Raw genomic sequence first — 24,800 nt, forward strand, 5'->3', positions numbered from 1 at the left:
CTTCTAAAGGAATTTATGCACTTTGTAAGAGCTGGAGGACTTGCAATAGGCGTGGGGAGGATTATGATGAAAAGTGATACACCTTTGTACCACTTCTGCACAATAAATAATATTTAAAAAATATTTAAGTTTTTCATTTGACTCACCCTCATAACCTCTTAATGAAATAGGGCACTTTCTGTAAAATGAGTGATAATGATAAAGATGACTTGTGGATATGTCTACATACATTTTATGAGCTCAACAGAATGAAAATTTCATTTTCAGCACACAACACATATTTCAGACTGGGACAAAAAAGGAAAGTTAGACAATTATAACAAATATTGTAAACCTAAACGAAGATTAATTAATGAAGAATATAAAATAAGTGAAGTTTAGCTATATGGATAAAAATTTGAATAATTTAGTGCACAACAGAATATGGTAATATGATGAATACTAAATTATGCGCTTTTAGTAGCAATCCAAAACAGAACTGACATAAACATGACAACAACTGTAAATCTAAACAAGTACAAATTGATGTTACAATATTAGTTTAGGAAGAAACAGTATTTTACCAAAGGGATTGGGCAACAAAATGATAATTCATATTCATGTGCAATACGGCACCTCAGTATTTCGTAAAGGCTGCATTGTATTGTTGAACGACATAACTATTTGGCAGATGGTAGTTGGTGACTCTTAAGCCCTCCCTTTCACATTTTGGTGAGTATTTGATTTATAACAGTAATACTGTCGAAGTTTTTCAAGTATATGACATATTGCTAAGAATACGTTTTGTTACACAACACAAGCTTCTTCCTCTGAGTTATCTGGTTAGAAGAAAAGGCTTTTACTAAATAACGTATTTCCCATGTGGTTACACTAATATCTAAGATGACTAACATGGGCTAAGCCCGTCCGGTGAGCCGTGTAGTCTAACGCATGGCTTCAGGCGGGAAGGAGTGCCTGGTCCCCGCCACAAATCCGCCTGGCGGACTTGGGTCGAGGTCCGGTGAGCCGGCCAGTCTGTGGATGGTTTTAGGCGGTTTTCCATCTGCCACAGTGAATACGGGCTGGTTCCCCTTATTCCGCCTCAGCTACAGTATGTCGGCGATTGCTGCGCAAACAAGTTCTCCACGTACACGTACACCACCATTACTCTACCACGCAAACATAGGGGTTACACTCGTCTGCTGTTAGACGTTCCCTGTTGGAGTCCACCGGGGGCCGAACCGCACAGTAACCCAGGGTTCGCTGTGGGGCGGCGGAGGGGTGAAGTGGACTGCGGTAGTCATCGTGGGGTTGTGGACCACTGCGGCTGAGCGTATTTTTAAGTAGACTCAATACTGTTTCCCATGTCTTGCTGAGGTTACAGCCTCAATCTCGGTTGATGAGTCCGTCCCTGGTACGAATTTCGATAGACTCTCTAACGACGCTGTCCCAGTATTTAGATGTCTGTGCCAAGATCCTGGTATGTTGGTAGTCCATTTCGTGATTTTCGGACAAACATTGCTCTGCGACGGCCGACTTGTTGGGGTATCTATGTCGAGTGTGCCTGTGATGTTCTCAGCAACGATCTTCGATGGTGCGCACTGTCTGTCTAATATAAGTCTTCGCACACTGACACGGAATCTGGTATATGCCGGACTTGTACAAACCGAGATCGTCTTTGACACTTCCCAATAATGCTCATGTTTTATTGGGTGGGAACATTCTTTTGCCCAAAAATATGTTTGAGAAAAGATGTACTACATTACAACTTCCCTTCAACATCTGGATATAGGTGACATGTGAAAAGTAAAGATTGTCTCTTAACTTTAACTATAGTGACGGGAACAATGGCATTCAAGTCACAAACTTCCAAAAGAATAGTATTTTCTTAGAAAGCTTTTAGCTACATTATATTTTCTGATCCTCTGGGAATTACTTGTAATCCTCTTACTTCTGTTACAAAGAGTGCCTCTGTGTAGCACTGAAGTACCCTATGAATTATCACAATGACTATTTGAGATTGAGTTATACTCTCTGTGGTTCTCAAAATCCCTCATCTTAGATGATACTGAATTAATGTCACAGTTCTTTATTTTTCTAAATTTTGTCACTTTCATTCAAGATACTGATCCTTCCATCCTAGAGATTAAATATGTAATAAGAATTCTTCTGCGTTAAGCTCATCTAAATGAGCACCTTTTTCATTTCTTTTTAATTTCATTTATTTTTGTTTCTTTTTCAGTCAATATGTCAACTAAACTCTTACTAACTTCCTTTTTATATTATTCTAATGAAACATTTTTATCTCACTTTTGAAAATACATCCACGAATAAGCCAAAGCATTGTGACAAGTGTCCACGGTGAGATTGCTGACCAGTGGCATTGTGGGCAAATGACAAGGTAAGGACAGTATATAACTGAAGCAAAGGCAAATGGGGAATCATTCCAGTGATGGTATGGTCCATAAATGAGAAATTCCACTAACATATGTGACTTCAACAAAGGCCAATTTATTGTGGTGTGGCACCTGGAAATGGCGAAGCTTATCAGATGTTTGCATAATACTGCCATGAACACCTATGAAAAGTGGTTGAAAAATAATGAAACCATGGACAGGCAATGACCAGATGTTCGACATCCACACCACACATTAGAGAGTGCAGGTAGGAGGTCTGCCCTCTCTATAAAGCAAGAAAAGCAGTAATTTGTGGCAAGTCTGATGACAAAGTACAGCGCTGTTGGAGGTACAATAACTTTAGAGTTCAGTGTTTAGTGCACACTTTTGAACATGGACTCCTCAGCAGATGGTCCCTACATATTCACATGTTGACCGAATGACATCATCAATTATGACAGCAGTGGGCAAGGGATGATCAAGATTGGACCACAGATTGATGGAAACATGCCTGGTCAGAAAAATCTTGTGTTCTTTACACTACGTCAATGACTGCAACCAGATATGCCATCATCCAGGAGAATGTATGCTTGAAACATGCACCTCATCATGGACTCAGGATGGTGGTGGCAGTATTTTACTATGGGAGGCATTCACCAGTGCTTCCATGACAACCGAGGTAGTAATCCAAGACACCATGATATCTGTGACTGCATAAACCTTATTCTGGACCACCTGCATGTCTTCATGCTTGATCTCTTACCTGATAGTGATGGTATTTTCCAGAAGGATAATTGTTTGCATCACAAGGCCAGAAGCATGTTACAGTAGTTTAAGGAGCATAATAGTGAACTCACAGTGATGTCTTGGTTACCAAATTCTCCTGATCTGGACACGATGGACACAATTGGGACACTATTGAGCACCAACTCCATGCCCACAAATCCTGGGCTATAGTTTAGCAGAACTGCATCATTTATGCATAGATACATGGTGCCACTTACCTCCAGAAATGCACCAAAATCTTGTGAAATCGATACCACACAGGTTCACTGGTGTTCTACCAAAGATGAACTAACGTGTTATTAAGTAGATGGTCATGAAGTTTTGTATCATTAACATATGCCCATCTCAAAGCTCGAAAATTTTAAACTCTAGAAACCTTCTATGTCCACTGTAACATATATATTAGATATACATTTTAATATAGTAATTCCATGTTTCTATGTAAGATTTCTGTTATAGATTACAGAAATGATTCCCACTACCATCACTGGGTTTCCGATAATATCATCATGCAACTTAGTCAATGGCTGGGCAGTGCAATACAGTTATCAAATAATTGTTCTGAATTACTTACAATAAGACATGTTTTCACGTTGCTCTTAAATATAAATGTCAGAGAATAATAATGTGCTTTGATGGATCTGCTCAGTTTTGGCAATAAATAAAAGCAGTTTTTGTTACTGTAGTTCCAGATTTTATTAAGCATGTTACTTGTTCATTGCTTAAAGACAACAACAACCTATTGGCACCCATGTAAAAATGGGAACTCCCTTTTTATTGTTTAAAAAACTGAAAAGAAGCAGACTGAAATGACCAGGTATTGGTGATATAAATATCAAAATTTGTCAAATGGTGGCTATGCATACATTTTCATCTACTCTTAGCAAACTGCTGCAAGCTGAATTGCAGGGGAGTTTTCAATCAAATATCTACCATTTTTAATTAAAAAATGTTAGACATGGCAGGCTTTTAGATTGCCCATATTTAACTGCATGAGTTTCCAGCAGATTTTTTTAAATGCGTGTTGTTCATTGGAATAAATTTTAAAGTATACTAGTCATTATTTGAATGATTCTCTAATCTTGTTGAAGCAGACTTACAAGTGCACAACGTGTTTTAATCCTGAACAATTTTTACTATGATATAATGAATATGTTGTTATATACATTGGATACTGAAAAAATTCTTCAGTAACAATACTGTACAGTTATGTTTGATCTCTCATAGAAGGAAGGAATGGGTAGTGGAGTAATCAATGTCTGCTTCACACAAAGATTGCTGTTGATTGAGGGGAAGCACAGAGGAAGTAAACTTCACCTCCCTCATGAAGGGTGCCTTGAGATATATGGCATTAATGCTTGTTTCTATTGAAGACCTGTGAAGCTATTTAACAAAAGTGACCCCAACTGTTAATGAATGGTTAAATGTCTCATGTGATTCAAAATATCCTATTGACTAATATGTTCAATAATAGTGAATAGTGCTACAATTTGCGTTTCAGTCCTACTTTATTGCAGTATTGTTTGCCTTAGCAAGTATGCAGCTGCCAGAAAAATAACACAACTACGGCACAGTCTACTGATCTGTGGGTCAGTCCATATAATATTAAATCAAACAATTTTGGTTATTTTTTTTTTTTTGGACCTTGATGTCGCCGATTTCTCTGATGTGTTCTCTGATGAGTTTCTTAATATATCCATTTGTTTCTGATAAAATATGAAGATGGTGGAAGGATGGGTTGATAGGAGAATAAATTTTGAAATATTTTACATAACCAGATTAATTTTCCATGCAGTTCATGATTCAAGGAATGGTCAAGAATTATTACATATAGAATTTAATTGTAGCTTTTGTCATAATGCTAGACGATATTTTGTCCATTCTAGTGTTTGCAGATATGACTGCATGTGTCATATATGATAAATACTCTTACCAGGTGTGAGTTAATTTGTTAGGTACTTACTGGAGACACGAAATTAGTCATCAGTGAAGCTGCTTTGAAGATCTGTGACCTCAGATTCTACTTCAGGTTTGGTGTACAAAGTGAAGCAAATCAGTTTTCTGGTTATACCAAATAACTTGCAGGGAGTACAGGTTGTTATAGCCTGTGATATTGTTGAAAATTCTTCATTTCTCCTTCAAGATAAAATACAGTCCTGCAACTGGTTCACCAGCCAAGCCACACTGCATCCTTTTGTTGTGTACTATAATGAGGCTAATACTGAGTTCAGACATCAGAAATATATCCATTTCTGACAGCTTACAATACAATACAGTGATATTGAAATGTTATTCACTCAGTCTTGTGCTCAGCATCAAAGGAGAAGTTGCTTAGCATGGGAGTATATGAAAGATGTTTTAATGTTCTGATGAAAGTGGTGAAAAATATCTTGACATATATCTTCAGAAGAATGGTAAAAATGTTGATGCAGAATGGCACTTTTTGCCGCACCACATGTTGAAAGATTTTGTGATAGACATGACAGACAATTTCAAAAGACTTGCTGCTAAAGCAAGTTTAAAAAAGACATTTGAAAATAAAATCATCATATCCAAGCACAAGTTTACTCAAGAAACCATTCCAGGTACCCATTATGCATTACGTATAACAGAAGAATATGTATGCAATGAAATATTGTTACTGTCCCAATTCAGCCATTTAAAAATCATCCAAGGAACTCATACACACTTTCTCATACCAGTGTGTGAATTTCACACTGCAGTTAACCCGCACTCCTTGAATAGTAAATTAAGCAAGCAGCAAACCATTCCTAAACAGCATAATTCCTCACAAGATTTGAGCATAACTGAAGTTGGATTAGTTACAGGTCTCTTAACCAATAATATCAGTTCTTAAAGTTGGTGGCAGATTGATTACAATTTTTGAAAAGACCAATCAGTCTAAGAAATTGAAAGTTAATGTTGTTTGTCTGAAGGTATGTACTGCATTATTTTTGTTTTTCTTATCAAAACCCTAAAAACTTAGATGTGCTATTTAATTGCATTGTAACAAAGGTTGAGTCTAGGATGCCTACTGGAGGAGTTTATAGATTGACCTTAAATGAGATATCGTAATTAACACTCCTTTTTTTCAATTCATTTTTTCATTTAACTTGTCATGTAAGTGCAACACCAAGTATCACAGTTCAAGTGTTGGCCTTGTGCAGCTTTTAATTTGATTTATTTTTATCCTCTGTGTCAGAAAACCTCATTTAAAGCTCCTCTCACAAAAATGCAAATTATAGTACTTTAAACATAGCTGCGCTACAGCAACGGTTCCACGTAATCAGATTAAGAGCAGCCGACCAGTTGCAAAGGATAAAGTAATCTTTACCTAGGTTTCAATAGATATAAATCTATCTTCTTCAGGAGACGGCAGTATTGCATTAATATGAAGCGATATATCCTTATTGTTTTTACAAACATCTGCCTAGTTTCATTAGTCAAATAAAACATAGCCCTGAGAACAGGGTTTGTCAGACAAATAAAATAGGTACCTATTTTATTTGTCTGACAAACCCTGTTCTCAGGGCTATGTTTTATTTGACTAATGAAACTAGGCAGATGTTTGTAAAAACGATAAGGACATATCGCTTCATATTAATGTAATACTGCCATCTCCTGAAGAAGATAGATTTATATCTATTGAAACCTAGGTAAAGATTACTTTATCCTTTGCAACTGGTCGGCTGCTCTTAATCTGATTAAATGCAAATTATGTTAATTAAAATCATTCTTAGGCCATTGTTTCTATTTGAATTAATTCTTATTATTGAAATATTTTATTATATTTTACTATATTATTAATAAATATGTAATGTAATTCCTTGTGAGCTACTTGCTCAGTTTGGTTTTGGCAGAAAGGACGTACTCCTCAGTTTGTTACTACAATATCTTAGTTTTTCATATGATAAAATATTAATAATTTTGTATCTTAAGAATTCATTCTCTCTTCAGTTTGAATTTTAAGCCATTATGTGTAAACATACATGTGAAAAAACATTTTTTCAAAAAATTCAAAATGGGTGTTTTCAGATGTTCCAAAATATGTTTTTGGATTTTCGTAAAATCAAGCAAATGTTACAGAATTACTGTGTTACACATTAATATAAGATTAAAACCTGACTTTTACTAAGAAATCAGTTTTTCAGCTGTCTAGCATCAATAGTTTTGAAGTTATGGGCTTTTCTGTTTCATGGAACGTCCAGACAAATGAGCAATTTTCATTCATTTCAATTTGAAGTACAAATGATCTGTGGATGAAAGGAATGTGAAAATTTATATTCTTCTTTTTTATTCTATGAGTACACATAACAAACAAATAATAATATGTATCTGACAATATAAGGGCTAAGCCTTTGTTCATGTTGATATTTTCTGACCATTTTACCAATTAAGGAATACCAAGCCAAAGGCTCAAGGAAAATGGTGAAGTTCTTGGCTAAATGGAATTTAGTATAAACACTCAGTTTCCATTCTTCTTTCTCCTCGTAACAAAATGACTCATCATTGGCATCCAGTGCTAAAGGAAGTGTGGAGGGGAGGAGAAGAAACAACTGCATATTTTGGAGCCAAGAAATATATACAGTGAATTCATTTAATATGTATAACACATATAGCCTTCGTAATAAGCTAAAGATGAATTTATTGGAATTAATTAGTGAATTTTACCATGCTTAATAAGTAGTGGTTCATCATACACTTAATACGGTTGTGAGTGAACACCTTTAAGAAAATTCGGTTCTATGCACTTCTCAGAATACATCAGGTAGTTAATATTATGTCAAAATCATGTTTAAAATAGAAAAGTGGTACGTACTACAAAGTCATAACTATGAAAACAAAATTCATAATGTAACCTTCCCGATTCATTAATGCTATGAGAACACCAGAATGTTCAAACCAACCAAAAACTATTATAACATGGTGGTGGCTAACTCATGATGATATTTTGCTACCACAAAATCCATATGCAACATTTTTTATAATCGATTTTACTTAGATGGTATGTGAAGAAAATTATTGCAAACTTGCCTGAGTTTCTAGAAATGGCCAGAAACAAGTATAACATCTTGTTACAGTATATAATAAGTAAAGACGAATTTCATTACTGGTAACCGTATACTGGTGGTAATCTTTGCTCACAGAAAGCTATTTTTTAAACTGAAATAAACAGTAATTTTCATTTAGTATCTTACTGGTCTTCGAAATACAGTTGTTTGTGGAGTGTTGTGTTAGTGATGGGATGTTAAAATTCAATCTTCCTTCTTTTTGTTGTATTAGCCCAGAACGGAATAGTTTCTAGATATTGTTACCATTGGCTGTCATAAATAAACATTAAGCCAGTACTTGAGCCTAATATTAGAACTGTTGTTAAAATTAATGCGATCCTCCCTCTAAAGGAGGGTAGGGCTAAACTAATGTAATTACCTGAAAATGCATCTTTCGGACGCTTTTGGTACAGGTAGCAGGGACCATTTGCCACTGGGAATTCCACTGTCAGTGCAATAATCACTTTTTTTACAGCACAAAATGTCGACAAGCTTTGGGTTTTGTCAGTATTCTTTTAATTAAGTATTTGCTATCCGTTTCTGCTGTTGATATCTACTTGTTTCGGTAGTGGACATATCTTCCCTTTTATGTGTTTAATAAAGCGCGTTTCAAAATAATTACGTTACCACTATTAAACAGATTTTAAAATGTATAGGATGTAAGTAGCAACTGGTCTGAGTGAAGTGGCAGCTACAGGTGCTTAGGCTGTGCACCGTTCCACGTGTGGATGATCGAAAGAGACCTTGATCTCGCAGCGTGAAGGGAATAATGCCTAGTTCACGAGCGAGGAGCCGACTTTCCATGTGCAAGGTTACCGGCAACTCTTCTCTCTCACTCGTTCTCTTGCACAGCACAGTCTCGCTAAGCGCGCAACAAAATTTGTCGTTTCTCACGACCAGAAAGTTGTGCAGTTACAAATAAACTGCCAACATTTTGTCTGTAGGTCAAGATGTAGGTATTTAACAAGGTACGGATCAGCTGTCTATTGCTTAAGAGATATAGAACTTAGCAGGCTACCATAACGAGTTCATTTTATGCGCCAGATTTTTTTTTTTTTTTTTTTTTTTTGCTAAACTTTTCTGTACTCGTAGTTTATCACCTGTGCGACGTCTTTGCGCAACAAATCCGCCTCACAGGCAGAAGGTAATCGCCCACTGATGAATTCACCTCTTAAAATACTTCGCGACGCGACCTCCTGCGTTTAATTTGATTTCCATGGTCAAGGTGATGTAGTGGCGTACTGTAAAACACCGTTCACACCACAACCTAAGCAACGACCGCCAGAGACGAGCGTTCTGCAGCTGCTGGGAGCGCAGCAGTTACGTTGGCAGAACTGATGGGCATCTTTCCCACAAAGAGGCCGCCAAAGGGTCTCTCAGCCGCCTACCTAGTCGAAGCGTGGAATGTTGCTTTCTGCGAGAACAAGGATGTGGAGTCTGCTGCGACTGATACTTGAAACTTGCATGTTTCCTGTTACCTAGTATCAAAATGGATCATATTACTCTGCAGCTTCCAACCATGCTTTTGAGAAATGTACTTGAGCTTTCTTTCCTACAGTAGATCTTGCTAAAAAAATTCTACAGGCTTGTACTAATGCTGAACTATTCTCCCTCACATTTTCTGATCGTCATTTTAAGCTGTGCCCCCATTTTGTACAAAAACTAATAAAAAGTCGCAGTTTTTAATATGACTGACAACAGAGACCTGCCAATATCTGCATTTACGATTAGGTAACATGACTGGAAAGTTTCCAAGAGCTTACTGATCAGATATAGCTATATGTATGTACCTGAAAATTTCTCACTAAACAGAAAATGCTCTTCTGTGTAGTACACGAAATTAAGTCTTCCCTCGAAAATAATATGTTCTAATTTTATTAAAGTTATGTCTATAATCTGGTCAAATGTAAGAGAAAATCTAATTTTGTTGTTTCATTAATATTACAGTGCAGTTGTACCAATAATTGTTTCTTACAACACACTGTGCAATGAATAAACCGACAAATATTTTCATTAAAGTATTCTGAAAAGCAGACGCCTGGTTAAACTTAAGGACATGCCATGAAATACGTCATGCAGCTTTAAACAAAAGTACTTTAAATTTCTTTTTAATTTCATTAAAACATTTTTAGATTTTTAGTTTAATACTGTATTTCGATAGACAAATAATTACTGAAACGGGTTTTATTTCTAAGTGAAGTTCAGTAATTGTTAGCATTTCTTCTAAAAGTCAATAAATGTTTGGACATTTTGCTGCTAAATCTACGATGATGGAAATAAGTTCTCATATCCTAGTGTTAAAACTACGGCTTGGACGCCCACACCATTTTAAAACAGTGCCGACCAGAATAGCAATAATTAAACGTTTGAACTCAGTGGCTACTTATTCCGTGTTAACTTCTTTGTTATTCTCTCTACTTATTAGTTTTGACAAGTTAGATATCAATAGTTGTATAAATGGCGTAGTGTTTAACGTGAACAAAAAAAATGTTTCACAGGCGGAGCTCAAACAGAATCATGAACAGAAAGGGTGTTTGTCGAGTACATTAAAATCAGGACGGTGTTTACGAATGTGCACCGTTTTTCACTTTAAGAGCATGTATTACTTGTGGTACACACACTTTCATGTATTTACAGTACAATATTTTGAAGTTACTTACCAACACAAGATTCCTGTCTTTTGGTTTCTATTCGTGCTATTGTCGTTCGAAGCCCCATACCTGCAACAAAGAAGAACCGTGGTCAAGCGTTTACTGCAAATATTCATAATTTACTGCGATACAAACTAAAGAGAATTATTCTCCTGTCCATCGAGAACTGAAACATATCTATAAACACGAGAACTTCTTCAGCTCAGTATTCAATATTTCTAGATTGCTTTCTGTGGAACCTTAGGCTGCCATGAAAGCGTTCATTACATCCCGTGAACAAATGAGTTCAGATTTAAAAATGAGTTATTTCAATAAAACAGAGTAATAAAAGAAAACCTGTCTGATACTGGGAAACCAGCTGTTCATTTTAACATACGAAGAAATGTTCAGCGAACGTTCTGAGTCTTCTTAATAATTAAAACTGTACGCTGCATGAGGGCAAGGAAAAAATTCTAAACCTGACTGTAAAATACAATTTTTTGGGTAAAAATGCATTTTTGTCGAACTAGTCTGTAGCCCTAAGTTTTTTTCCAGTTGGCGTATTCCTGAAGGGCGTTTTTAGATGTTCAATATATTCATCAGCTCTAGACTCTTCGTCGGACCCTCAGCTGCCCAGCCACCAGCCATACGCTTCATTAAGTACGAAACACGTAGACGTCAGATGTTGCCAAATCTGGCGAATGGCGAGAACACCCCACAATTCGTACCTTACATCCCTCAGTTTTCTGATTTCCAACGCACCTTTACATCTACATCTACATACTCGTACATACGCCGGAAGCCAAAATACGATGAATGATCGAGGCTACCCTAACCAGTACTAGCCAGTCCCTTTCCTGTTCCACTCTACAAATGGAGCGAGGGGAAAACGAGCCCAAATTTCCTTATCTTGTCTTCGTGGTCATTATGCGAAACGTACGTTGGCAGTAGCAGAATCGTTTTGCAGTCGTCAGCCGCAAATGCCGGTTCTTTAAATTTTCTCAATAGTGTTTCGTGAAAAGAATGTCATCGTCCCTCCAGAGATTCCAATTTCAGTTTACGAAATAATCACGTGTTGATAGAAACCATCGGTAACAAATCTAGCAGCACGCCTCTTTGCTTCGATGAATTGCTTTAATCCGACCTGTTGGGGAACGCAAATACTAGAGCCGTACTCAAGAATGGGTCGTACTACTGTTCTTTGCGCTATATCCTTTGTAGGTAAGCTACACGTTCCTAGAATTCTCCCAATAAACCGAAGTCGACCATTCGCCCGCTGCACTACCGACTTTACGTGCTCGTTCCATCTCGTATCGGTTTGCAACCTTACGTCCAGATATGTAATCAACGGATCAAGTGCCTCATGCAGCTTTAATCTCCGATCTTCCGGTAGCGCTATGCACACTTTCTCGATGTTTTCATCTGTAGTTACAGTTTCTGGGCTTCATTCAATAGTACCGTCTTCCATGTAAATGCGATCACTTACGAATTCAACCGCCTATACGTTCATTGACGAAAATGAAGGAGCAGATGCCTCATAAACCATCACCAACGTTGAATTGGTTTCTGTCGACAATAAAAGCGTCAAAGAAGAATAATTTCATGACAGCACAGGATTCCAGTTTATCCACTTAACGGAACAGACACGATAAATCTGCCTTACAAAGCCGCAGTATCCGAAATTATTCCACAGATCATGGTGACACTTATTCTACGTTATCGCCCAACATGAACCAGTACAGCGAAGATCGGATTTTGTTGGCACAACACCGTCTCAATTCTCGCAGTGTCCCTACAGCCACGGTTCTCCCAGGACAGAGAGAATTCTTGAATCTGGGACGATCGAAAGAACTTCGGGACAGGCTTTATGAACAGTGGTTGTCATCTCGAATGCATGCTCTATTCTTTTCCATTATTTTGTTGGTGCTTAACGTTCCACCTACAGATATAAGAAAAAAGAAAGGGAGTACATGCTACGACTACACGTTCACAGGAGGAAACAAAAGCACGCATCACTGATGGGAAAGTAAATTAAGGGAATATTGCTGAGATTCTCATTCAGAATGAGAACTACGATGATGTCAGAGAACAGAGCAGTAACGAAAGCTACGCCATGGTTGGGGACATATAGATTTTTTTCCTTACAAGGGCATGCTAAGAAGTAGTCCTCCGAATTTTTTATGTGAAAACGCTTTTTAAATAAAACAAGCTTTATCAACATTCTATATCTTTATTCTTTCCTAGCTGTCACCTGCGGCTGCGCTCACATATCGGGGGTTTTGCTATGATGAGTAGTGATCCAATAGTGCCAGGTGCCCTTACATGCCTGCCTGTCCCCCCCCTCCCGTTGCACCAGCGCACCAATGCACGACGAGGCAGCCTGTGCAGCAGCGCTGCCGAGTCTTGCGTGCGTAGGGACGTTGGCAGGAGCGTGCATCTATGCATCATGCTCCTGAAGTAACTGTACACCACACAGGGTGGACATTATGTACAAGATTTAATAATTTTTTAAACAAAGTTTATGTTCACTGGTGTAAAGAAAGATGTTCTATCCCCTACTTCACTCTCTTAGGGGTCGATGCTTTTTTTAATTATTTTCCTCCTTTTATTTCCTAAATTAGTCTATGTTCTTTCCCAAGAGTTCAGGCTATCGCCATACAAAATTTAATCGCGATTTCAGCAGTTTAGTCGTGAAAACGTTACACAGAGAATTACTTTGGCATTTAATAATATTAGTTTGTAATTATGGATTAAATGGTTCAAATGGCCCTGAGCACTATGGGACTTAACTTCTGAGGTCACCAGTCCCCTAGAACTTAGAACTACTTAAACGTAACTAACCTAAGGACATCACACACATCCATGCCCGAGGCAGGATTCGAACCTGCGACCGTAGCGGTTGCACGGTTCCAGCCTGTAGCGCCTAGAACCGCTCGGCCACATCGGCCGGCGTATGGATTAAACATGTTGAGGATTGTATAAGCATTGTATTCATTATGTTGAATCGTATTACATGGAACAAATCAATCAATAAAAGCATTTTCTCAAATACGATACAGTTCAAACGTCAAAGAGTAAATAGCTTTTTCAAAGAGGAAATGTGATTCCTTATGTCGCAATAAATCTTTAAAGCACGATATCTTTTTTCCCGCAATCGGATTTTTACGAAATAAAGCGTGTGTGTTCCCCCAAGCTACATCTACATGGATACTCTGCAAATCACATTAAAGTGCCTGGCAGAGGGTTCATCGAACGACCTTCACAATTCTCTATTATTCCACTCTCGTACAGCGCGCGGGAAGAACGAACATCTGCATCTTTCCATACGAGCTCTGATTTCCGTTATTTCATCATGGTGATCGTTTCTCCCTATGAATGTCGGTGTCAACAAAATATTTTCGTATTCGGAGGAGAAAGTTGGTGATTGGAATTTCATGAGAAGTTTCCTGTGAAAGCCTGATGGAAAGTCGTCAAATAAGTTTTGGAGATTTGCGTGTCCAAACAGACAAACAGAGACCTGACGATTGTGGACAAAACTTTAAATCGCGATATGCATTTTTCCGTCATTCGATTTTGATGAAATAAAGCTTATATGTTGATCCAAGCTACGCTCAAATTACCTGTGAAAACCCCACAAAAATCGTCTAGTAGTTTTGGAAATTACCATGTTCGAACAGACACATGAGACAGGTTTACAGTTTGTTATTAGCAGAGATGTTTACATATGTCTACACATTTATTTCTCAATATAGTTACCCTGACGACGAACACATTTCTCCCAACGAGAGATCGGTTTATTGATAATGTCGCTGTAAAATGTTTGACTTCGTTGTCAGAGTCACAACTTTACATCTGCTTGCACCGCTTCATAACTACCAAAGTAAAGTCCTCGAACGTGTTCTTTAAGTTTTGGAAACATGAAAATCGGATGGGACTAAGTCTGGACTGTATGGAGGATGATCGATGACAGTGAACACAAGGCGTCAGATTGTTGCAGATGTCACAGCGCTTCTGCGTGGTCTGGCATTGTTATGCTAAAGAAGAAGGTGCCCCATGTGTGGACAAAATCTTAGAATTCGAAAGTCGACTACAGCACTCGGTTTCTCACACACTGCCGGAGTTACGTTACACACCTCCATGTGACACGCTACGATGCGGAGTCTTCTAACGGCAGAGAGCTGCAACTTGCGTCAGCGAGGCGAGAATGTCGACTGAGTAATGTGCGTAGCATGTAATACCTGAACATATATTGAGAACAGAATAAAAAATTAGGGGCCATTACTTTTCAGCACGCCCTGATATCAAGGCTTTCATGATGTAACTTGCCACTTTTCTGGAAGTAGAGGAATCAGTTGAAGTCAGATGACTTCGGGCCAGACGCTCCCAACATGCCCCACAAAAGTGCCAAGTTACATTGTGCGGATAGTAAAAGAATTACGAATGTCATGATCAGATTCTCTGCGGTCAGCTAAATATTTCGTTCAATAAGGCCACGCGAAAGTTCCTTCTGGATCTTGATGAAATCGTGAAGTACTCCATGCCGTGATGTTAAATCGCTAATGAGTAATAGAACAAAAAATTTAAGAAATAGAGATTCTACTTCTTAGGCGCAGAACGATTTCTCACGGTTATGAATAAGTAAGGATGCCTCTTGGATGGTTTTTAGAACGTTGAGTGAACTTTAAACAAGATGGCCATATTGGATTTCCAACGCAGTTGTTGCCGAGCGGAAGTCTTACGTTAACAACGATCCACTTGCGACGCGTTACGTCACGTAAACGGGTGTGCATGTTAAACAACTATTCCAAAGATCTCTTTTACCTGTCAAAATGATAAATTGCTGCATTAGATTAGGGGGCAAATATTCATTTCATTTTACTTATTTTCATGCTCCAGACTGTGTTGTTTTTAAAAATTAGATAACTGATGCACACTGGCTAATAATTACCTACGCTCCCCAACTATCAGCTGTTAAAAGTACAAATGCCACTCCCGACACGCTCCATTTGCAGATAGTAGGAGTGGCAAGGCCGACGGGGAACCTACGTCTTTCCCGAGTCTTTCATATCTTTGAACTCGGTGTCATGTTTATCTGCTGAGAGAATCTTTCCTGTGACTTATAGCTCGCCGACAGCCCTGTACGGAGCTAGTAGAGCAGTCGCGTGGCAGTTTCATCTGTTTTTCGGATTACTCTGACACAAATGATTTATCTGATCCGATGATAGACGATTGCAGATTCCTTATACAAGCAACTATATAATATTTAGAAATGCTGATGAACTAAAAAAAAAAAGGATTCCCGGCAGACAGGACTGATAAATTCCTCGAAATTATAGCTGATTATATGAACGAAGGTGTGACATTTGAGAAAAACGCGAAAGATATTACGAACATTTTGCAGTAAGCCCAGTTACTTTAAATTTTCAAAATACTGTTCGCTACACTTCTTGCATTTCTTCGTGTTATGGCACCTTAACTAATTCATTTCCCATCTTCAACAGCTCTACGTTCGCAGAAAATTGCTTTTCTTTGAGAAGCTTCACCATTTACAGAAACAAGAAAAATGAGATTAGCTGAAGAGGAAGGCTATAAGGGACGGGGAGAGGGTGCTCAAAACCTTCAAAATTTTCTGAAACGCAATAATTAGTACAATTTTTGACTGATGTGCTTCAGTGCTTCCGCGATGATTCTCGTAGAGCCAACCTCCATGCTTCGGTGCTGAATGGGTTGGCTTAAGCGTCTCTTTGTTTCGAGACAGACATTTACTCGCTTATCACTTTAAACGATTGTTTCATGAAACTGAAGAACATCACTAGTATTCTCTTTCTGAAAGATTGGGATTTTCGTACTTTTATAGGTAGATATTTCTTGTCATACATCCGCTTTTTGTTTCGCGACCTGATTGTCATACTGTCGCTTGTAAAAAAGCTATTCAAATAGCGCTACATGCCATCATGAAACTTTCTGAGCACTTTCTCGCACCACGAGACAAGGTGTGCCTACGTTTCAACAAAGGAAGGAGGGAAAGAAGGAAGGAGGACTAGAGTTTAACAGAAAGAGACCAAACATTTGTGTAGACAGAGGACGAAAACTTACATGTGAATAGTCAAACGGGGATTTGATCCAAGCAATACAGCAATATCAGCCATTCATCTACATTCATCTACATTTATACTCCGCAAGCCACCCAACGGTGTGTGGCGGAGGGCACTTTACGTGCCACTGTCATTACCTCCCTTTCCTGTTCCAGTCGCGTATGGTTCGCGGGAAGAACGACTGTCTGAAAGCCTCCGTGCGCGCTCGAATCTCTCTAATTTTACATTCGTGATCTCCTCGGGAGGTATAAGTAGGGGGAAGCAATATATTCGATACCTCATCCAGAAACGCACCCTCTCGAAACCTGGCGAGCAAGCTACACCGCGATGCAGAGCGCCCCTCTTGCAGAGTCTGCCACTTGAGTTTGTTAAACATCTCCGTAACGCTATCACGGTTACCAAATAACCCTGTGACGAAACGCGCCGCTCTTCTTTGGATCTTCTCTATCTCCTCCGTCAACCCGATCTGGTACGGATCCCACACTGATGAGCAATACTTACATTATGTTAACCACTTCGTTATCTCGGTCGGCGACTGGCTTCAGCGTTCAAGGTCCAGGCCCAAGAAATCCTCTGTTTGGTGATGTGACAAACAAACAAACCAATACACACACACACACACACACACACACACACACACACACACACACACAAGCACGCATGTGCGCGTCAGTCTTCTTCTATCAGTTTCCGTGCTCCAGCAGCAGTGACCGAAAATGACGGTTGACTTGAGTTGAGACCATTCTGAAAGCTGAAGTTACACCTGTAAAACACTCTTCCGAACAAGAAAAGGAGTCCTCTAAACACCTAAGGCACAGAACCGAAGGCCTTAAAGGAAAATTATTCTGAAAACGAACTACCACTCTTCTTTCCTTCGCTGCAATTTCTTTTGCCAAATAATAATAATAAAAAAAATGGTAAAGCTGATAGACGAAGTTCAAGATCTTGGTTTCGGTACGTGTATGGACAGGTCACCTGGAACCACATAGTGTAAAATTTTCATAGTACCTATTGGCTACTAAACCGGCAACCTCTGGAAGACAAGAAGACACCACTTTTGTTGACGACTTATTTCACTACATACACCAAAAAGTAGCATTACTTACTGCAACACTAAGGAAGAAACAGGAAGTAGTGGACATGAAGGTCGTGGACGGAAGTTAAGGAAATAAACACTGCAGGCAAGATGGAATCCCAAATGCTACTATTTTCAAAATGAATCCGAGAATACGATAATTCTTCGATTTCTCATTTTCCCGGAGACTTTTTTCGGCTTTATTTTATATAGATGGATTGTACGCGAGAAAGAATTTTATCGAATTACCCAACATCTAAATTTACTGCCCCATTAAATGACGCACTTTGCGTCGGGAATGGCAATGGCTCGTACCTTTTATCACAGGGAGATCAGGATTTACACCTTTCTCGCTTCTTAGTTGCAGATATGGGTAGGAATCGAAACAAGTTCTACTTCGTTATTCAGCACAGACAATATATATGGCCCCGAGAATTCTAACACGCTGACTGCATTTACTACCTTTTCAAAGTAGCTCGTTAATTTGTCGTCAGCCACATAATATGATCAGATGTTTGTCACTGAGGCAGACGTTTTTACCGCCTCAAAATAAGGGAAACGCTTTTTATTATAACCTTATTAGTGATGTTACAATACAATTCTTTTTTAAATTGATTTTATGTTCTGTTTTACTGCTGATAGTAAATCTTAAAAGCGCATTTTTTCTGATTGTGTAACACATTTTTAACGTTCTGCTGTCTTAGATAGGAAACACTGATACATTGTCGGTGCACTAAAGGGACGTTTAAATAAACCCTCTGCTCCTTCCTGAAGGTTTCTCTCTGTCACGTTATCATCTTAAAGCGGAGTTAGTATTTCTTTTTCACTTCTCTAGAGGCTTCGGGTCACGTTGACGGTTAGGAGGCTAGCCAAGGTGGACCACCTCAGTTGAGGCAAAGGGGTAGGGAGACTGGGGTGAGGGAGGTGGACAACGGTGCTATTTCTTCTCTAAGCTACTAATGCCTGATCCAAATGACGAACATGGCAATGCTGAAGGAACCTCCTGACATTCGCGTAGATAAGAGTAAATGGAACTGCGGAAAGTCTAAGTCAGGGCAGCCAGTGAGAACTGGAAGCCTGAGCCTCCCATACACGTGTGACTTCATTTTACTAGGATACTATCTTCCTTTTTAAAACAAGGACGGTCATGCTGATACTAGGTCAGACTAAAAACAGAAGAGGAAGTCAAAGAGGGTGAAGAGATCGTTTTAAAACACGTTTAAGTTCATACAATGATCAAAAACAATCATTTACATGCAGAAACATAAATGCAGTTGTCAGGCGAGTGAATATTCAATACTGAAACATCTGACGTTGAAAAGTCCAGAAGATAACATTTCAGAATTCGCTACAGTTTCGGTTCCCGACGCAGTGTCATGGATTATCACATACACTGGTCAGAAACTGAATCAGAACCGTGTTGATGGCAGGGAGCGCTGCCCATTTCTAACAGCAGATATATGGACCATAGTGCAGCCAATCACTGGCCAGCTCAGTGCTGCAGGATGACAGCAAGTAAATAGTTACAGCACGTAAAACGGCGTCTTCAGTATGGGATGCGTACACCACCGCCTCACAGGTGCACTGCTTTAACACAAATGGAACAAGAGTAATCGCTTTGCTGAAGAACCATTTGTCGTAGCGTATTAGTGAGCGACGTTCTTTTGGCGTTAGATGTTTCCTTACGCTAATTCAGGTTTAACTGAAATCAATCGACTCTGTGGCTGACCAACCAGGATAGCCGCGCGCTTTCGTGTTTGGAGCGGCGCGCCGGTTCAGGATCGAATCCGCCAGGCGGATTAACGACAAAGGCCGGAGTGTCGGCCAGCCTGGATTTGATTTGGGGCAACATCAGCTCCGACTGGACAAGGATGGGGAAGAAACCGGGAGCGTCATTTTAAAATGAATCATACTGGTACTGGACTAAAGTCATTTAGGGAAATAATGAAAATAATGTCTTTTGTGGAATTTCAGGCAGTACTTCCCTCGAATGCGAGTGCAGAGCGGTAGCCAATGCACTGTCTCAGTCGGTTTCATTGAATGAGAAATTGTATGCTATACTCTTAAGAAATGCATGCCGTCATATGTAGAGGCACTTAACGGAAATGAATCGTTCATACGACGAAATTTTCATTAGTTGCAGTGTTTCTCTCATCGCTGTACCTATAAACATTTGCAGGGTTTCAAGTTCTCATAAATGAAATAAATTTTGAGTAGGGCCGGGAGACATTGTGTAGAGAGAGAGTATTTGCAGAGTGCGGCGAGGTTATGGGAGAGCGGGCAGGCGTTGGCAGGCGCGTACCTTGCGCGGCGCGGCTTGCGGCAACGGGGGACGCGGTCGACCGTTACGGCGCGGGATGAGAACCTTGAACCGCCAGCCTCAGTCAACAACCCGCGTTCGCCACCAGTCATGTTCCCAGAAAATCCCGCGACGAGCCTTCACACATACTGACACGCTGCTTTAGCAGCCAGCATTTCTAAAGTCAAGGCAGGAGTTCCCAAAACGGTTAAACAGTAATGTTGTAATCGGTAATCGAAAAGGATGTAGCTCACATTTTTGTTATTTACGTAGTTTGTGGATCCACAAATGCTTTTATAGTGTAGCTGAATCGTGGGTGAGACTGAGTGGAGCGCGACAGGGCGCTAAATTATGCCACGGAATATAGAACTCGACACTTAACGCAAAGCACAAAGAACTACAGATTTGTTCTCTGTACACCAGTTTGTAATACTTAATTTTAAAAATGTCTGAAGTAACAGACATTGGTGACGATCTTGCAGCTGTACTCAATTTATGAAATTTGTTCGCAACTGCGGAATCTTTTTGTCATTAGCTACATTAGGTATGAAGATATTGCCTACTGGTGACATAAAAGTATGTGCCGAACCGGGAATCGAACCCCAATTTCTCGCTTTTCGCGAGCGATCGGGTTAACCCTTTTTTTGTTGTTGTTGATCTCATTTTGTTCGTTATTGTTCGTTCTATTTGTTCGCGACGGACGGCCCACAACGCTTGTTCAAGTTCATCGTTCATCCATTAACCCAGTTTTTTTTTATTACAGAGGGCAGCTAACCCTCTGACCGAACACGCTGAGCTACTGCGCTGGCTTAAAAAAATAAAAAATTAAAAAAAGTGGAAATGATCGTGTGGTATCACTGGCCGGGAGGCCCCATCCGGGGAAGTTCGGCCACAAAGTGCAAGTCTTATTTCACTCGACGCCCAAAGATCAGGAGCATAACACTACGTCCACGAGCGGAGAAAATCTCCAACCCGGCGGGGAATCGAACCCGGGCCCACTGCACGGGAGGCAAGCACGTTACCACCCACCTAAGCAAGCGGACAGGCATTTCGGCTATCCGAGCGTGTTTGCAGGACGCAATTCGAAAACAAAGGAAGTGGGTTACAGTACGCTTGTTCGCCCACTGGTTGAATACTGCTCAGCAGTGTGGGATCCGTACCAGAGAGGGTTAATAGAAGGGATAGAGAAGATCCAACGGAGAGCAGCGCGCTTCGTTACAGGATCATTTAGTAATCGCAAAAGCGTCACGGAGATGATAGATAAACTCCAGTGGAAGACTCTGCAGGAGAGACGCTCAGTAGCTCGGTACGGGCTTTTGTTGAAGTTTCGAGAACATACCTTCACCGAGGAGTCAAGCAGTATATTGCTCCCTCCTACGTATATCTCGCGAAGAGACCATGAGGATAAAATCAAAGAGATTAGAGCCCACACAGAAGTATACCGACAATCCTTCTTTCCACGAACAATACGAGACTGGAATAGAAGGGAGAACCGATAGAGGTACTCGGGGTACCCTCCGAAACACACCGTCAGGTGGCTTGCGGAGTATGGATGTAGATGTAGATGTAGACCATAACATCCACATGTCATACCATCTACAACCCCATACCTAATGCAGCTAATATCACAAAAAAATGGCTCTGAGCACTATGGGACTCAACTTCTGAGGTCATCAGTCCCCTAGAACTTAGAACTACTTAAACCTAACTAACCTAAGGACATCACACACATCCATGCCAGAGGCAGGATTCGAACCTGCGGCCGTAGCGGTCGCACGGTTCCAGGCTGTAGCGCCTAGAACCGCTCGGCCAAATATCACAAAGATTCTGCAATTGCGAATAAATGTCATACGTTTGTTCGTGGTGTCGTCCGAAGAACAAGGTCCCATGTCAAAGATGGTACCTCACGACGGAAACACAAGTAAGGACAGTCACTGCCTGACGCAGCAATGAATGAGAGGCGGCGTATACACGCCCTCAAGAGATTACTTACACCAGAGTGCAGCGCCGCTCACCCCACTCGTTAATCATCGCCTACGACGACAGCATCGCCTTAGCTCGTCAGATCCGGCTGCGACCGAACAGAACTATTTGTCAAAACTAAATATCAAAGTTTATAGTTAATTGTACAGAGAGATGAGACCATCGTTCTGTATTGCGTCAATAACAACAGTCAGTGTTCAGCGACAGTAACACATACGTATCGTCATTTCTGTGGACAGGGATTGTTTCCAAGCTAGGTATTTTATATTTTTAGTTCATATTTATATTTAAAATAATAATAAAATGATCTCATATTTTGTACGTGTCGTAATACCAATCGACTTCTTCCAGAAGCAAATCTAGGCTTGCTGTAACACGCTACAATGTCGACGAGAATGCTCAAGCTCTTTTTTCCCCGTCTCTACACAATTACTCTGGTATCTATGAAAATCAGAGATCAACCAGAATATTAACTTTAGCAGCGCAATGCTTCATTAGACGTGGTCCTATTGAAAGTGATAAGTTCATCGTTGCCTCCAGTCTGAGAAACGATTCAGCCAACCAGTTATAATTCAGTGCATAAACAAAGCAACGATGTTGCTTCTTTTCTACACACACAAAACATCATAAGAGAGAAAAGGCATCTCAACTGCCAGAAAACAATTCTATGACCGAATGGGGACCAAACTTAGGTCCTTCGGGTTTATAATGCAATATCTGAGCAAACACGATGCTGTGATGGTGCAACTAAACTCCAACTATTAACGCATCTGTCATGCACAACAGAGAACATAACACTTAAAAACAATCTACACGGTTGTCAGAAACAGTCTGGAAAGCTTGTATGGGTGTTGCAGGCTGGGTTGTGCTGAGAAATAATTGTTAAGAAAAAAATTTGGGGCGGCCGAAGTGGTCGAGCGGTTCTAGGCGCTACAGTCTGGAACCGCGCGACCGCTACCGTTGCAGGTTCGAATCCTGCCTCGGGCATGGATGTGTGTGATGTCCTTAGGTTAGTTAGGTTTAAGTAGTTCTAAGTTCTAGGGGACTGATGACCTCAGCAGTTAAGTCCCATAGTGCTCAGAGCCATTTGAATCAAAAATTCGGTACGTTGCCCCCTTTCCGAATTAATTAGCATTGAAGTTAGCCAATCAGGCTGTTACGCGCGAATATTCAAGCGGACCGCTAGTGACGGTGTTGCCAAAGGTGTTCTTCGTTTGGTTTTCTAAAACCGAACAAGAGAGCGATATAAAAACTGGGCATAGGACGATGGTAAGGATCGAACCCGAGCCAAAGGCTGGGCAATCTCGTGCGCTATCATCTACACTAAGAGAGCAACTGACACTAATTATATCAGACAGGCAACTCGAATCTGTGCGAGTAACGGCTAACCTACGTGGTAATTTACTCGGAAACGTCGCGACGTATTTCTCAGCACAACCTACCCCACAACACTCTTACAAGCTTTCCCCCGTATATTTGCCTATGCGAATTGTTGCTGGCCACTAACATAATACTGCTAGACGGAGTCATATAGTCCATCTGGAGAGAGGATTTTTTGAACTGCCATATGTCAAGAACCTTTCTCTTCTTTCATTAGCTTAACAAATAAAGGAAGACTTCTCTCTAAATACAAAGAAGAGTATAAATAGGAGTGAACGAGAAAGCACTCAGTGTTGGTTACTCAGATAATACACTGTCATGTAAAGCTTCAGATTTTACTAGTTGTCCATCTCAGGTTTAGCCATCTGTCAACTTGTATTTATTCAGTAACATAATCTGTACATTCCCCGGCTTATCTCTATGACTGTGCGCTGGAAGACCAAGCTTTACTCTATGATGATGACACTCTTCTGCCTGAAATTCTGTTTCCAGCGCTTTCCAGTAACCGACAAGTAAAGTGATTTCTTCCAGGTTGAATACAGAGTAGAATTTTGATTAAACCCTCACTCCTCTTACATACTTACAAGAGGATTTCAAAACGTAAGTTACACATTATTATGGCACGCCAAGTAACTTTTATTGAATGATGCACTACACATCAATTGTCACAGATACAAGACACTATTTTTCAACATTGCCACCAAGTCTATGTAAACAACTGTTGGAAAGTTTTACCAATCGTTTAATTCTTCGAAGATAGAAACCCTCTCCTTGGTCGCCGGCCGGAGTGGCCGAGCGGTTCTAGGCAATACAGTCTGGAACCGCGCGACCGCTACGCTCGCAGGTTCGATTCCTGCCTCGGGCATGGATGTGTGTGATGTCCTTAGGTTAGTTAGGTTTAAGTAGTTCTAAGTTGTAGGGGACTGATGACCTCAGCAGTTGAGTCCCATAGTGTTCAGAGCCATTTGAACCATTTTTTTTTCTCATCGGTCACGCAGCCATTTGAAAATAACCGTGTGAACGTCCTAATGTCGCAAAATCTGCGAGTGCTGCGAATTAGTTCCCCGATTGCCTGGGTATTGCTGTCTGTCGTTGATGTCGATGGCCTTCCTTCCCAATCAGTATC

At 40.1% G+C, this 24,800-nt stretch overlaps 1 long non-coding RNA gene across 2 annotated transcripts in view; it reads right to left on the reverse strand.

Annotated features, from left to right (window-relative positions):
* The window catches only part of LOC124556194, a 57,747-nt gene that overhangs the window by 9,899 nt on the left and 23,048 nt on the right, over positions 1 to 24,800 (reverse strand). For both annotated transcript variants that reach the window (XR_006968606.1, XR_006968605.1), the window contains exon 2: positions 10,873 to 10,932. This is a non-coding gene — a long non-coding RNA (uncharacterized LOC124556194). The remainder of the gene's footprint in view (positions 1 to 10,872; positions 10,933 to 24,800) is intronic.

This window comes from Schistocerca americana, chromosome X (assembly GCF_021461395.2).
Source record: "Schistocerca americana isolate TAMUIC-IGC-003095 chromosome X, iqSchAmer2.1, whole genome shotgun sequence".
Classification (NCBI taxonomy): domain Eukaryota; kingdom Metazoa; phylum Arthropoda; class Insecta; order Orthoptera; family Acrididae; genus Schistocerca; species Schistocerca americana.